Genomic DNA, 15,049 nt, shown 5'->3' with positions numbered 1-15,049 from the left:
AGCAAAAGAAAATAAGGAGGGGACCGGGAGGTTCTCTTAGCAGAAAAGAAGGTTCGTGTGGTTTTGCAACACAGGGGTGAAGCCCTGAAACTGGCCGAGTGCACAGGGATGTGAGCAGGAGGCCAGCCCAGCCTTGCGCGGAGCAGAGACAGTTGCCTGTGGTGTGAGCGTGCAGAGTGGTGGTAAGCGGGGACGCAGAGAGGTGGGTGGGTGGATGAAGGGTTTGGGAGCCTGCATCAGTCCTCCTCCAGCATCTTCTACTGTCTTCCTTTAATGGATATCGGGGGTGAAAACTGAGGATGGAAGACATATTTGAGGTTTGGGAGGGTAGAGGAAGTCTGAAATGGAGGACTAGAAATGAACGGGTCAGGGTAGTTGAACATTATTGCCGGGTGCCTTGGAGGGTCCACTTGAGACCATTGTGGCATCCCGGGTCTGTTCAGCTGTGTGACTCGTCCCCCGAGTATACAGAGAGATGGATTTATCCATCCTGTGACACAGCCACATGGAATAGCAGAGGCAGAGAGGCAACAGTGACCGTATGAGAAGAGACACAATACTGGACTATGTAATCTAAGTTAGCCAAATGCCACAATGGATGCTTTAGAAACTGTAATATTCGGCCGCGAACGCGGAATGTGTGAGTTCATTCCGTCTTTGATCTGTTAGCAATTTCCAGTGCAGCACCTGTCAGTTCACCGACTGGGACAGCATAGTGGACGTGGGTTAGTCAGCGTCCTTCTATGACAGGTGCTTGGACTAATTTAATTATAAAAGGTAAGGTTTGCTTTGGCTCTCTGTTAGCGCCTGGCTCTGGGCCCGAGGTGACACACGCCATGATGTCATGGTACAGGCACTCACTAAAGCAATGCCCCTCACCTCATGGCTGGAGAGCAAAGACAGAAAAAGGAGGGGCTGCCAGCCCCCTATGTACACACCCTTAAGGACCTAAGGATAGCTCCCATGATACTTTGCTTCTTAGTTCTGTCCCCAGCCCAATGGTACTGCCAGAGGGGGACCAAGGCATTAACTCATCGACTATGAGGGGACAATTAAAATCTAACTATGTGGCCAGGGAATTGGCCCAGTTACTAAAGTACTCACCATGCTAGGCCGAGGCCTCAGTTCAAGTCCCCAGCACCCATGTATAAAGGACATGGTGGCATAGGCCAGCAATCACAGCACTGGGGAGGCAGAGGCCAGAGGAACCTGGAGCTCACTGGCCAACTAGTCTTGCCAAGCTGGGGAAGTCAACATTCAGTAAGAGACCTTATCTCCAATAAGTAAAATGATGATGATGATGGTGATGATGGTGATAATGATGATGATGATGATGGTGATAAGTAATATGATGATGATAATAGTAATAATAGTAATAGTGTAGAAAATGACAGCGGAAGACCCCGAGCACCGACCTCTGGCCTCCACATGTGCATGCACCCACTCATGAATATGTATACACAAACACACCGCATACACACTTGAATTTGAGTTTTGTGCATAAACATATTTTCATGCTGCCTTTGTAATTATAATTGTAAAGACCATTTCCTTGCTGCTATTTGTCATGAGCTATTTTAAATTCAAGGAAGTTTGCCACGGGGTGTAGTGGTGCGTTCCTGTAATCCCAGCACCTGGAAGGCTTAGGCAGAAAGATCAGGAGTTCAAGGGTTCTTCATTACAAGAGTTTGGGGCTAGCCTGAGCTACATAAGTTCCTTGAGAGACAGAGAGACAGAGAGAGAAAGAAAGACAAAGAGACAGAGACAGAGGGGAGACTAAATAAAGGAACAAATACAACTAGGCATCAGATTCAATGGGTAGATTTAAAACCTCTGTGTGCCATGGTCCTATTTATAAATATTAAACTGACTTTTGGAAAAAAAGAAAAGATCACCAGAACATTCTATTTACCTGAGTATAATGGGAGCTCAGAAGAATTTCTGTTTCTTTCTGTACTTTCTATATTCCTTGAATTGATGATTAATAATACAGCTTTTCCACTAAGATCAGGCCGCTTTGTTCTTCTGGTTTGCATTTAGTTTTACAAAGAATATGCTCTGATTCATCCACTTTTTAATTTATTTTTCATATTATACAATTTCACCCCTGTCAAGTAGCTTTCCACATTGATAACATAATTTGGCTATTGTTCATCTTCACAAGGTTCAAGAACAATGATGATGTCCACCGAATTAAAGAGCAGAACATCCCCAAAGTGAGGCCTCTCTAGAGCATTCTTGAACAGCTATAACCCATTCTTTCTACCTCTCTAGTTTATGTTTGCAACAACATGCTTGTTCAAGGTACTGCTTGATGCTGCTGCAACACTGTGCTGGCTACTAACCTGATCAATCTGGGGACAGAGCACACTCACAGGCGACAGTTGACACAAAGCTGGCTGATTATTTTCAGATAAGCAATAAGGGATAAAGAAAGCCTCACAGCCACTGTGTACCAGGTCCCAGCCTAGTATCCACTGTGTACAGTACCCAGCCTAGCACCCACTGAGTATCAGTACCCAGCCTACTACCCACTGTGTACAGTACCCAGCCTAGCACCCACTGAGTATCAGTACCCCGCCTACTACCCACTGTGTACCAGTTACCCAGCCTAGCACCCACTGAGTACCAGTACCCAGCCTACTACCCATTGTATAGAGTGCTCAGTCTACTAACCACTGTGTACCAGTACCCAGCCTACTACCCACTGTGTACAATACCCAGCCTAGCACCCAATTGTGTACACTAGTACCCAAACCTGGAGATTAGAAGGTAGAGTCTAGGCCACACTTACTACTCTTTGAGCACAGAAGAAATCAGCCTGTCTGAATGAGATACCTCAGGGCCCAGGTGACTCTTTGAAGGATGTGCCTCCTGGAGAGGGAAACAAAGCTTGGGCTATCCCAGGAGGCTCCTGCCTCGAACCCCTGGAGGGCCGAGGCCTGTGCGACTTCAGGTAGCTTTTCCTCTCTCAAGGCTATTTCCAGCACATTCTACAATTACTCTTGAGCTATATAAGAAAGGTGTGTGTGGAGGGGGTGATCCAAGGAAACCTGGAGAAGCGTCCTGTAGAAATAGAAGCATATGCACCAGCCCTCCCTCCATACTCATCTACTAAGGTTTGATTCTACGGAGCTGCTGGGACAGTGTCGTTAAGGGCGGTTGCAGAACCTGGACTCCTGAGTTCAATCTCTTGCCTCGCATGGAGGAAGGAGAGAACTAATTCTCACAAGTTGTTCTCTGACTCCAACACAAATGCCATGGCGTGTGTGTGTGTGTGTGTGTGTGTGTGTGTGTGTATGCACACACACTCTTTCTCATACACACACACACACACACACACACACACACACACACACACACACACGAGTAGGAGGAGGGAGGAGGGAAAGAGAGAGGGAGAGAGGTTCTGTGTACCTCATTTGTGTATTCTCTGCAGTCCTGGATTTACACTGCGATCAGTCACTGGGTTTGCTGTGTCTTCCTCACATGTCTACCTCTCATACATTTGGGCACACCCATTTGCACCCAAAGGTCAAAGGAGGACTTCAAATCTCCTCCTCTACCACTATCCGCTGAGCCTGGGACTTGTTGGTTTTCCTCTAGGCTGGCAGCCAGCGAGCGCCAGGAGTCTTCCTGTCTCTGACAGTCCCCAACGCTGCAGTTACAGGTGCATGGTAAAGTCACATGTATGCTGAAGATCCGAGCTCTGGACCTCATGTTTGCACAAGTGCTCCTACCCACTGAGCGGTCTCCTCAGCCTAAGTTCTCAGATTTTAGTGTGCATATAGATCACACAGCAAGCTTGATAAATTTCAGATTCTTATTTAGTGGGTCTGAGATTATGGCTAGGATTGTGTGTGTATGTGTGCGTGTTGCATACTTTAGAAAGATTTATTTATTATATGTAAGTACACTGTAGCTGTTTTCAGATACACCAGAAGAGAGCATCAGATCTCATTATGGATGTTTGTGAGCCACCATGTGGTTGCTGGAATTTGAACTCAGGACCTCTAGAAGAGCAGTCAGTACTCTTAACTGCCGAGCCATCTCTCCAGCCCTGTGTGTTACATTTTTAAATTAACTATGTTTGCTCTTTGGGAGTCTCATTCACGTATACAATGTGTTCCGATTGTTCTCACTCGTGGTTCCTCTTCTCTTCCTCCGTCAGTCCTGTCCTGCCCCACCCCCTCTTCCCACATTCATGCGTTTGTATTTTGAGTCCCTCTAGGTTTGACCAAAGTTGTCCCTGTGGCCTCGGGATTGGATCTATCCATTGGAGCCTGGTGATTTCACCAGTAAGTACACAACAGATGACAATGGCACCCGTTCCCAAAGTCTATCAGGAAGCAAAGCTCAGCAGTCAGACATAGGGGCCAGAAGCCGGTCCACCATTGATAACTTGCTAGTCAGAGGGCCTGTCTTGTATGATGCAGTGCCTGTCACCTGAGCAACCAAGTTCACGGTTACCTGTTCCCTGGGGTTTCTAAGAAGCCCCCCAGATCAGCCACAGAGTACACATGGAGTTATCCATGGCTCCAGACACATCGGCAGCAGAGGACGGTCTTGTTAGACACCAAAAGGAGGAGAGGCCCTTGGTCCTGGAAAGACTTGATGCCACAGTGTAGAGAATACCAGGACAGGGAAGGGGGGGAGGGTTGATTGGGGAAGGGGAGATGGCTTATGGGATTTTGGGGGGAGGGGAGAACCAGGAAAGGGGACAACATTTGAAATGTAAATAATAATAATAATAATAATAAAAGAAGCCCCCCAGATGACAGGACTCTGCTGGACTGTGGAGCACAATTTGAGTGGCTCCAGATTACATCTCTGACCATACTTCCCTCCTCGAAGAATACATCGACGCATATTCACAGGCCTCCCGCTCTCACTGAACTGTATCTCTCTGAATCTCTCTGCTCTTCAGGACAGCCTGACTGTAAGGAATTTGGGAATCCCAAATATTCCCCCTCAATGACGCTTCCTTGCCTTTTGCACTATATTGTAAAAATCAGGGAACCTCTGCTGCTCCAAAACCAGCCTGTTTCCTTCTGCCTCTCCCTGTGTGGAACTTTCTTTGGAATATGGATGGAACTATTTATTTATATGTTTATGCTTATACATATTTATACATATGTTTCTGAACTTTAGCTGGAGTATGCTCTGTCCTTAGATCTCTGTATTTTGCTTAATACATGCTGGACTATCTCAATTGGGAAATTTAGATTTTTAGGACATTTTGCCTTTAATTATTTTATTCTTTTGGTTTTTTGGTTTTGTTTTGTTTTGTTGAGACAAGGTTTCTCTGTGTAGCCCTAGCTATCCTAGAACTTATACTGTGGCCCAGGCTGGCCTCATATACAGAAAGGTATTTTGTCTGCATGCAAGTCTGGGCACCGTATGGACATAGTGCCAGTAGGTGCCGGAGAGAGCATAGGATTCCCTGGAATTGGAGTTCCAGGTGCTCGTGAGCTGTCATCGCGTGCTGGAAATAGAACCTGGGTCCCCTGGAAGAGAAGCTTGTGCTCTTAAGTGCTGAGTGAGTATCTTCCAGCTCCTGGAAATTTTATTTCTTCAAATACTGCTCTCCGGGGTAGGGAGATGAGTCAGAGGTGAAAGGCACAGGCCTACCTAAGTTTGACTCACAGGATGTGGCAGAACAGTTGTCTGCTGGCCAGCACATGTGCTTCCACAGACAGAGAAACAATCAAATGGCCAAGTACATGTTTTAAAATTATACTTTTCCCATTTGTCCGGGTTGTTTTAAATACACATATATCAGAATGTCTGGGAGATGGCCCAGTGGGCAGAGACATCTGCCCATGAGTCTCATTCTCAGACCCATGTGGTGGAGAAAGAGAATTGACTCCTTCAAGTTGTCCTCTGACACTGTGACATGCATACACACTGCATGCACACAATAAACAAATAAAATAATCAAATATATTAACTATACATATGTTGGCTTTCCATTGCATGACTAGGAACTCCTATACTCTTTTATCCTTTTTTGCATTATGGGGTGTGTGTGTGTGTGTGTGTGTGTGGTGTGGCATATATATGTGTGTGTGTTGTGATGTGTATGTGTGGTGTGGTATATATATATATATATATATGTGTGTGTGTGTGTGTGTGTTGTGGTGTGGTATGTATATATGTATGGTGGGGTATATATATGTGTGTGGTGTGGTGTGTATATATGTCTGTGTTGTGTGTATTTGTGTAGTGTGGTATGTGTGTTGTGGCATGTGTGTGCTGTGGTGTGGTGTGTATATGTGTGTGTTGTGTGTATATGTGTGTGTACGGCATGGTGTGTGTATATATGTATGTGTGGTGTGATGTGGTGTGGCATATATGTGTGTGCTGTGGTATATATGTGTGTGTGGTGTGGTATGTACATGTGTGTGTGGTGTGGTATGGTGTATATGCTTGTGTGTATGCATGCACACACCCATGTGCACACATATCACTTCCCCAAGTGGAGGCTGTCTTCCTCATTACTGAAATACTCCCTCGGTAAGGTCGATCCTGCCCTTCACCGCTTCTGATGCATCTTGAAAACTGGATGCTATCTGCCTGGTTCTAAGCCATTTCTTCAGCACCCGTTTGTTTCCCTTCATGGACTGTTTGCTACTCACTCCTCTGCAGTCGCCTTGCAATGCATCCTGTTTCATAGGGGAGCTATTCCTTAAACGGCATGGAGATTTAATGTATTGTCTGAAATTCATCAACCGGCCAGAAAGTCCAAGCTGTGCTTTCTCTGAACCCTACCTCGGATTTCATGACAGAAAACACATTTAGAGATGGCACATTAGGTTTGGGGTTTTCCCCCTCACTTACTGATTGTTGTTAACCCAGTGAGCACCTAGTGTGAATACAGCAGAGAGCCTTCAAGCCACAGCTGTGTCAATGAGCGAACATTGTCCCTGTGACTTCTCCTGCGGACGTTGTGGCCATGCATCCCTTCACAGATGTTACTGTTTTGATAAAGGCTGACATTTTTGTTAGGCTGCTGCTCTGTTACTGTGATAAATCACAAAACAAATTAGAGGAAAGGGTTCATTTGGCTTATAGGTAATAGTTAATCTATTATCAAAGGGAACTGGGACAGAACTTCAAGCTAAGAACCTGGAGGCAGGAACTGAAGCAGAAATGGAAGAAGGGTGCTGCTTGCTGCCTTGCTTCCTCTGGTTGGCCCAGCCTGCTTTCTCACACATCCCAGGACCACCTGCCCAGGGACAGCACCGCCCACAGTTGGCTGGACCCTCCTCCATCTGTTAGCAATACAGAGAATGCCCAGCAGACAGACTCATAGGCCAATCTGATGGAGGTGGTTCCTTAGCTAAGGTTCCCTTCTCAGGTGTGCCTGAGAGTTGATAGTCAAAAGGAGCCATCACAGGCACCATCCGGGGATGTCGTTCCCACACCAGCAGCTTAGAGGTTCCTGCTCCAGACGCTCCAGACAGTTACCATCACTTTTACCACCATTTTCACTAATGATAAGCATGAATCAGTGTGCATTGTGCGGACCCCACCACAGGGGATCTCACAGCTGAGACACTTAAATGTGATGCTCACGTCACTTCCTGGGTGTCTTATGTAGGTTGCTGGGTGGCTTATAAACAATAGTAATGTTTTGCTCAAAGTTATGGAACCTGAAAATGCAAAGTCCCAGTGTCCTGCGATCAGTGTCTGCAGAAGGCCCACTTCCTGGTTCATAGACAAAGCCATCTCTCTGCATCCTTATAAGACAGAAGAGGCAGGCAGCTTTTAGAACTTCTTTTGTAAAGATGCCACCCTAATTCCTGAGAAACCCACCCCCAGGAACCTCCCCAGGGCCCTGCCACCTTAGACCAGGACAAACAGTTTGAGGGGACTTAGCTCAGGGAACCGGGTTCCTTTCATGACCCACCGTTTACTCCAGAACTCAGTCCTCTAGGCCCAGACCCCACTGAGCTCAGGGATTTACCTTTTTCCTTCCCAGAAGGCTGTGCCCGTCACGGCCTTAGAAAGGAGTCCACTGCTGCTGACTTGATTCCTCGTCTTTCTGTGGAAATTGGTGTTGCCCCAGTTTTATAGTTCTTGGGTTACACATTTAGGCTTGGTGGGGAAGGAGCGGCTTCATATACGTTACATCCCTAAAGAGGGCATCTCTGCCTCTGGGCAGTGATGGTAGTAGGGTTGGCTGTTGTTTAGTTGCTTTTTTCCTGTGTTGCTCTTGCTTTCAAGCATGGTCCTTCCAAATAGCACATTCTGAATTGGAAAAATTAGAATTTTCAGTCTCCGTTATTCCTCTTTAAACCCATTGTGGATTGCAAATTAAGTATTTCTCATGCAATTAGAGAAAATTTACTTGCAGAGTTTTAAGAACTAGGAGATTCGGCCCTAGGGAGGTGGCTAAGAGGTTAGGAGCACCTGCTGCTCTTGCTGAGGGCCTGAGCCCAGTTTACAGAGTCTACACATTCACAGCTGCACAGGGTCCACTGCCCTCTTCGGTCTCATGAGGTGACCACCTGTACACATGTGACATAAACCTATACACACATAAACAAAAGAACAAGAAAAATAAATTCTTAAATTAGTTCAAGTAAAAGTTATGAGTCTCCTTCTGTAATAGTGGCTGCCTCAGCTGCTGTCATATTTTATTTTATAAATATGCATTTAGAAATGTCTACAAGTATCACTTTTTCTACCAATTTCACTAAATTGGCATACACCTTTAAAAAACCATTTAAAAAAAACTCCCTAGGGCTCCAAATAGCTAATAAAACAGCAGTTTATTTCTCTTAATTTCCAAAGAAGTTCTATCTATATTAAATGTCTGTCTGTCTGTCTAGATGATAGACATTCTCACTGTACCTATTTCCTTGAGGGGACATATTCAGTCTTCCTGTATTTGAGCCAAAAGTTCTAGCAATAAAATTCTAAAGTTGCTTATTAACAGAGCTGTTAGGGAAAACTGAAAGAAACACTAAACTTCAAAAATCCTATACAAATACATGTTTTCTTCTCTCTTCAATTATTGGAACAATTATATTTCCATGGAAACAAGATCTCATTCTGAAGAATTTCTCAGTTGGTTAATGTGCTGTCTTAGTCCCTGTTCTATTACTGTGAAAAGACACCATAACCAAGGCAACTCTTATAAAGGAAAGCATTTAATTGGGTCTTGCTTACAGTTTCAGAGGTTTAGTTCATTATACTCATGGCGGGGGGTGGGGTGGGGGAGGGGAGTGGGGGGGAGTATGGCGGCCTGCATGCAGGTGCTGGAGCAATGGCTGAGAGCTATGTCCTTATCCACAGGCAGAGAGAGGCAGAGACTGGGCCCATCATGGGCTTTTGGGACCTCAAATCTTAGCCCTAGTGACACACTTCCTCCAATAAGGCCACACCTATTCCAACAAAGCTACATCACCTAATCCCCTCAAACAGTTCTACTCCCTGGTGGCTAAGCATTCAGATATATGAGCCTATGGGGGCCAATCTTATTCAAATCACCACATTCCTCTCCTTGGCCCCCACAGGCTTGTAGCTATATCCCGTGCCAACTGCACAAGCACTAGGGCCTGAGTTTGGCACCCCACCAGCCATGTGAAAGCCGGGTGCCATGGTAACATCTAACAATAATCCCAGGGATGGAAAAGTAGAGCCAGGTGGATTCCTGGGGCTTGCTGGTCAACCAGTGGAAGTCATCAGTGAGTTTGGGGTTCAGTGAGGAAGACACCTGGCATTGACTTCTGCTCTACCTGTACTCAAGTGCATGCATGCACACACATACATATGCACACATACACATGCACACATGTGAAAATTTTGGGTTCATATTTAATATCTTCTGGGTATGTCAATATCAATATCTACATCTTTCTACCTTCTGATTTTTTGTTGTCATCTCACGATGTAGCCTTAGCTGGTCTGGAACTTGTTACATAGCTCAGGCTGTCCTTAAGTTTGCATCAATCCTTCTGCCTCTGCCTTCCAAGTGCTGAGATTTTTAGGGATACGCCGTAACATTTTACCTTTCCTTTTTTTGTTGTTGTTTCATTTTAATCCATTTGTATAAACATCAAATATACTGCATTGGCTACATTTCCTTTTGCTGAGATAAAATACTTTGGTAAATGCAACTTAAGAAAGAAGGGTTTATTCTGGCTCATGATTCCGGGGTGCAGCCCATCATAGCAGGAGGCAGGAGGGTGAGATGGCTCCTCCCACACAGTTGCGAAGCAGAGGCTGATGGTTGCCACTGCTCAGTTCTTCTCCTTTTTACTCACTCTGGGATTCCATGGAAAGTTACCTCCTGGTTAGGGTAGGTCTTCCCATCTGATCCCTCACAGGCATACCTGGAAGGTTTGTTTCCTAGGTGACTTTAGAACCTGCCAAACTCGAAATCAGTATTATCCATCACAGACCCTGTTAAAACTGATTTGTCTTGAGCTAGTGGAATTCCTTTAAAGTCTTAGTTCTTTTTAATTTTTTTTAAGATTTATTTATTTATTATATGTGAGTACACTGTAGTTCTCTTCAGACACTCCAGAAGAGGGCGGCAGATCTCATTAAGAGATGGTTGTGAGCTACCATGTGGTTGCTGGGATTTGAACTCAGGACCTTCGGAAGAGCAGTCAGTGCTCTTAACCACTGAGCCATCTCTCCAGCCCCTAAAGTCTTAGTTCTTAGGATAATAAAAATATCTGGAGAGTTACAAATAACTGGAGAACTGTGAAGTTGTGTGCCTTTGCGACAACATTCTAGGTCTTGAGTGTCTGGTATTTACTTGGCTGTGTCTTCTTGCCTAACGTTTAACTAAACATAGATGATTCCATAACTTCACCCATGAAAGTCAAGCATAATATAAAATACATCAAGTACGTTTAATGGTGGACGCACCTTAATGATGTAATGAGGACTTTCCTACTAGATTAAAAAGTCTCTGTGCTTTTTATAAACACGGTGGCATGATTTCTGTGGTCTAGCCAGCTCCCGACCCTCAATGACTTCCCTCCACCTTACCAGGAAGAATAGTGTGGCAGCCAGAGGTGGGCTAGGTTGCTGGATACAGCCAGGAAGCTCCTAGGGACCCCAGCAGAGTGAGCAGTATGTCACCAGAAGTGGTCACTCACATCTGTGTCACTGAGGCTTACAAGTGTGGAATTTCTGACTTACAGGTTAGCTTTGCCAAAGTCTTGCTGGCAGAAGTTTTTGTCTGCAAAATAGTCATGCTAATGAGGCCCTCAGATGGACTTTTTTCAAATGCCCTATACTCTGGAAACCTCTGCTGGCAGAAGGGAAGGAAGAAATCTACTCTTTCCCCAGGGAGGAAAAATGTTTCTACCATTCTGAGCTGTCCCTCTTGTAAGACACTAAGAGCTGGGTTTTAAAAGCAAAAGTTAGTGATAGAATTTTGCCTTAGGGCTCTGAAGCTGAATCCACATGGGACTGTCCTTGAGAGTCTTGAGTGATCCTTCCCAGTCACGAGGCTGTAATTCTGCCTGGACAGGCTGAGTGGGTCTGGGCTCGGAGCCCTGGCTGTTGAACATACTGTCTATCATGAGCTGAAGTCCTAAACCCAAGGTCCTCAGAGTGTGACTGTCTGAAGACAGAGCCATGGAAGACGCACCTAAGCTAACATGAGGTCATTTATAGTTCTTATATGAAGAAGATATTAAGACACAGCCATGCACAGAGGGAAGGGTCACATAAGAGGACAAGGGAGAAGAAGTTACCTTCTACAAGGAGAAAAGCTTCAGGAGGTGATGAAGACCTTTCCTACTAGATTAAAATGTCTCTGTGATTTTTTTTTTTTTTATAAACCTGGTGGCATGAAGTTCTAGTTTCTGCATCTCTGATAAAAATATTTTCCTAATCTTTATGCTCCCCAAATTATAAAACTTTATTATGAAGACCTTATTAAAGTAAACCATGATTTTCCTTGGTGATACAGACCCCTGGATATGCTGCCATTTTGGAGGCATGGATTCCTAGAATGAATGATTAGTGGTACCGTGGCTTGGGCCAATTGAGACATAGATCTATGAAGAAAGTATCTTTTATCTTCATCTCCTTTTTCTTTTTCTTCTCTTCTTCTTCTTCCTCTTCTATCTCATGTATCCCAAACTGGTCAGAAACTACATAACTGAAGATGACCTTCAAGTTCAAATCCTTACATTCTGGGATTACAGGTTATCACATACACACACAGCCAGCTTATTCTATGATGGGAATTTAACCCAGGGTTTCCTGCACACTGGGCAAGCACTCACACCTCCCCCAATGGAACAAATCTCTAGTTCTAGCTAACAATGAGCAATAATAAGAAAGATGAACAAGAAAGAAATCTAAGAGAGCTCTAGACAGTGTCCTGTCCATGAGGGAGGACATCCTGAAGTCTCCACTGCCCAAACCCTCTTCCTATGACTCAGGAGGTGAGTCCCCCAAGGCTATCAGAGACACACTTTGTAGAAACATCACTGGTGATTAAACTGCCAAGAGGCATTTCTGTTAGTGTTTATAGAATAAAGGAAGCCCACATTTCTTCAACTCACTTTCAGGCATATCTAATCTATCTACCCTTGTAAGATCTAAGCTTATTTCTGACACCAGAATAACTCTGTTGGTTTGCTCTGTGTTCCATTACTTTTCTGTTGCTGGGATAAAATATGAACAAGAGCAACATATAGACAAAAGAGTCAATTTGGCTTATACCTCCACAGGAAAGTCCATAATGGCAGCAGGTGGCTGTAGCAGGCAACTGGCTGGTCACATTTTGTCACCACATCAGGAAACAGAAGTAAAACTGAAGTGGGGTAAGGCTATACATTCTCAAAACCCAACCCAAGGTATGTTCCTCCTCTAACAAGGTTCCCTATCATATCCAGCCCATAAACTTCCTCAAACAGTGCCACCAATTAGGGACCAAGCATTCAAATACACGACCCTCTAAGAGAAACTTCTCCTTTAACCCCCCCACCCCACCCTGGTACATAACAGTACTTAATCATTGTGTATTTGTTACACTTATTTGATGGGTTCTACGCTCTTGCAAAAGATACTCAAGGTTTTCAGATCCTGACAAGAGCTACCAGTAGATGTTACCGTCAGACTACCAAACGTGTGAGGAGGCCCCCTCTTGATTACCAACTGGCAAAACACCTGTTTCCCCAAGCCCAGCCAGACTGCAGGGACCACAGGTAGGTTAATCGGGCAATGGAGACTTTGACTTTCGGTGGCTGTCCCGGATTCCTCCTGAGACTAACAATGGGTACTCAGGCAGGTATACGAGTCATACTTGTTGTGATCATAAAATGATTATGTTCTATCTAAAGTCTGGTGAGGTGTGGGGGAAGGGAGTGTCTCAGCGGCCCCTACCAAGGCATCCCTTCCCCCTGAGGGACCAGCCACACAATGGTATAGCATAGAATAATGTTTATTTAGGACATGTGGAGGGGAGTTAAGAGAGTAGTAGAGGCAGAGAAATACAGAGAGGAGAGGGTAGAGAAGTAGAGGCCGGCCATGACCACGTGGAGGGGGGGAGGGAATGGTGACAGAGGGACAACAAGGGGCAAGAGAGAAGAGGGTAAGAGAACAAGAGAGACAAGAGAGAGGAGGGGCAAACAGCCCCTTTTATAGTGGGCCGGCCTACCTGGCTGTTGCCAGGTAACTGTGGGGTGGAGCTTAGACAGAATACCAACAATGGGGATCATGAGAGCCCACACCTGATCAAGTATCCCCAGAGTTCCTGAACTTTCTCCTGACTCACTTACGGCAGTTACACCCTCCCCTCACATCTTTGATATTGCTCTTAAGGAGGCAAATCCACTTAGAATGTGCCTGTAGGATTTAGCCAAGCTCCCAGCGAACATGTTGTATTTTCGCAGCTGAGCTCACATGCTTACACAATGCCATTTCGAGGGAGACAGCCAGCATGACCTAATGTTGGTGACAGCACAATTGTTACCCCACTCGAGAATGTTGTGATTGCAACGGAAAGGAAACGTGTGACTTTCATCTGAAAGCCTAAATCCCATTTCCAGCCATCGCCTCAGCCCCTGAGCAGGGCTGGGAGTGGAAATTACTGTGAGCTTCTAAGCAGCAGTGACATCATCTTGCCACCCACCAATGTTTTGAGTTTGACAGCCCAGGAGATGGCTTATACTCTGAGGAACACAGCTCCGACTAATTTGACAAGTTTTGGGTATTTGAAAGGAAGTATAATCATAAAAAGTTTATTCTCTTCTCTGTTTTCTCTTTGGGTTTGGCAACTGCTACTACAGTAACAACAGCTACAGGAGCCATTAGCTTCCCAGGGAGCCTCAGCCAATGGCTCCCCCTGTGTGGACTCATGTGAGTTTATTGGGGCTTTCACACCTTAGGGCTCTGGAGACAAAGGATTAAAGTCTGAGTGTTGTTATTTGTCACTCTTTGTGCAGTTTCCTCTGCTGTAATGCTAATCTCCAGGGCTTTTCAGTGTGGCTGCTCAGACCCAGGGTGCTGAAGTTGTCATGGGTCGTAAAGAGTATTTCTGGCCTGCGCCCACTGCATCTGCTCTGTGTGTTTGGGAGATGCTGAGCATATTTTTTTCTATGCTCCAGTTCTTTTCTGTGAAAGGAATCATGCTTCAGTATCACCTAGAACATGAATTAGGGAGCTATATTTACCAGCAATCCTAAAAGTGGAGTTAAAAGAAAAAAAAAAAGCAAGTCTAGAAGTAACTACCTGCACCAAATCTATAAGGAACCCTGGACAAAAATGAGGCTTTGAAAGGCAAAATGAAAATCCCTGTATACCATCTTTTTACTCGGGGCTTAGTCAAGCTTAGGCAGAAATCAACAGAAAAACTGTTTTTAATTCTTTTTTTAAAAAAATTATTTATTATATGTAAGTACACTGTAGCTGTCCTCAGATACTCCAGAAGAGGGCGTCAGATCCCATAACGAATGGTTGTGAGCCACCATGTGGTTACTGGGATTTGAACTCAGGACCTCCGGAAGAGCAGTCAGTGCTGAGCCATCTCTCCAGCTCCTGTTTTAAATTCTTTATTAGTTTCTTTCTT

At 45.0% G+C, this 15,049-nt stretch overlaps 1 long non-coding RNA gene across 1 annotated transcript; it reads left to right on the top strand.

The window, feature by feature from the left end:
• LOC127665077 (uncharacterized) lies at positions 1-5,265 on the top strand. The gene is made up of 3 exons (XR_007973313.1): positions 1-182; positions 4,232-4,298; positions 4,928-5,265. It is a non-coding gene; the product is annotated as an uncharacterized LOC127665077 (long non-coding RNA).
• The last annotated feature ends 9,784 nt before the right edge of the window (positions 5,266-15,049 follow it).

The sequence above is a fragment of the Apodemus sylvaticus genome, chromosome 14 (genome assembly GCF_947179515.1).
Source record: "Apodemus sylvaticus chromosome 14, mApoSyl1.1, whole genome shotgun sequence".
Lineage (NCBI taxonomy): Eukaryota > Metazoa > Chordata > Mammalia > Rodentia > Muridae > Apodemus > Apodemus sylvaticus.
Note: the sequence above shows the minus strand (reverse complement) of the source record. Positions and strands in the feature narration are given on the sequence as shown.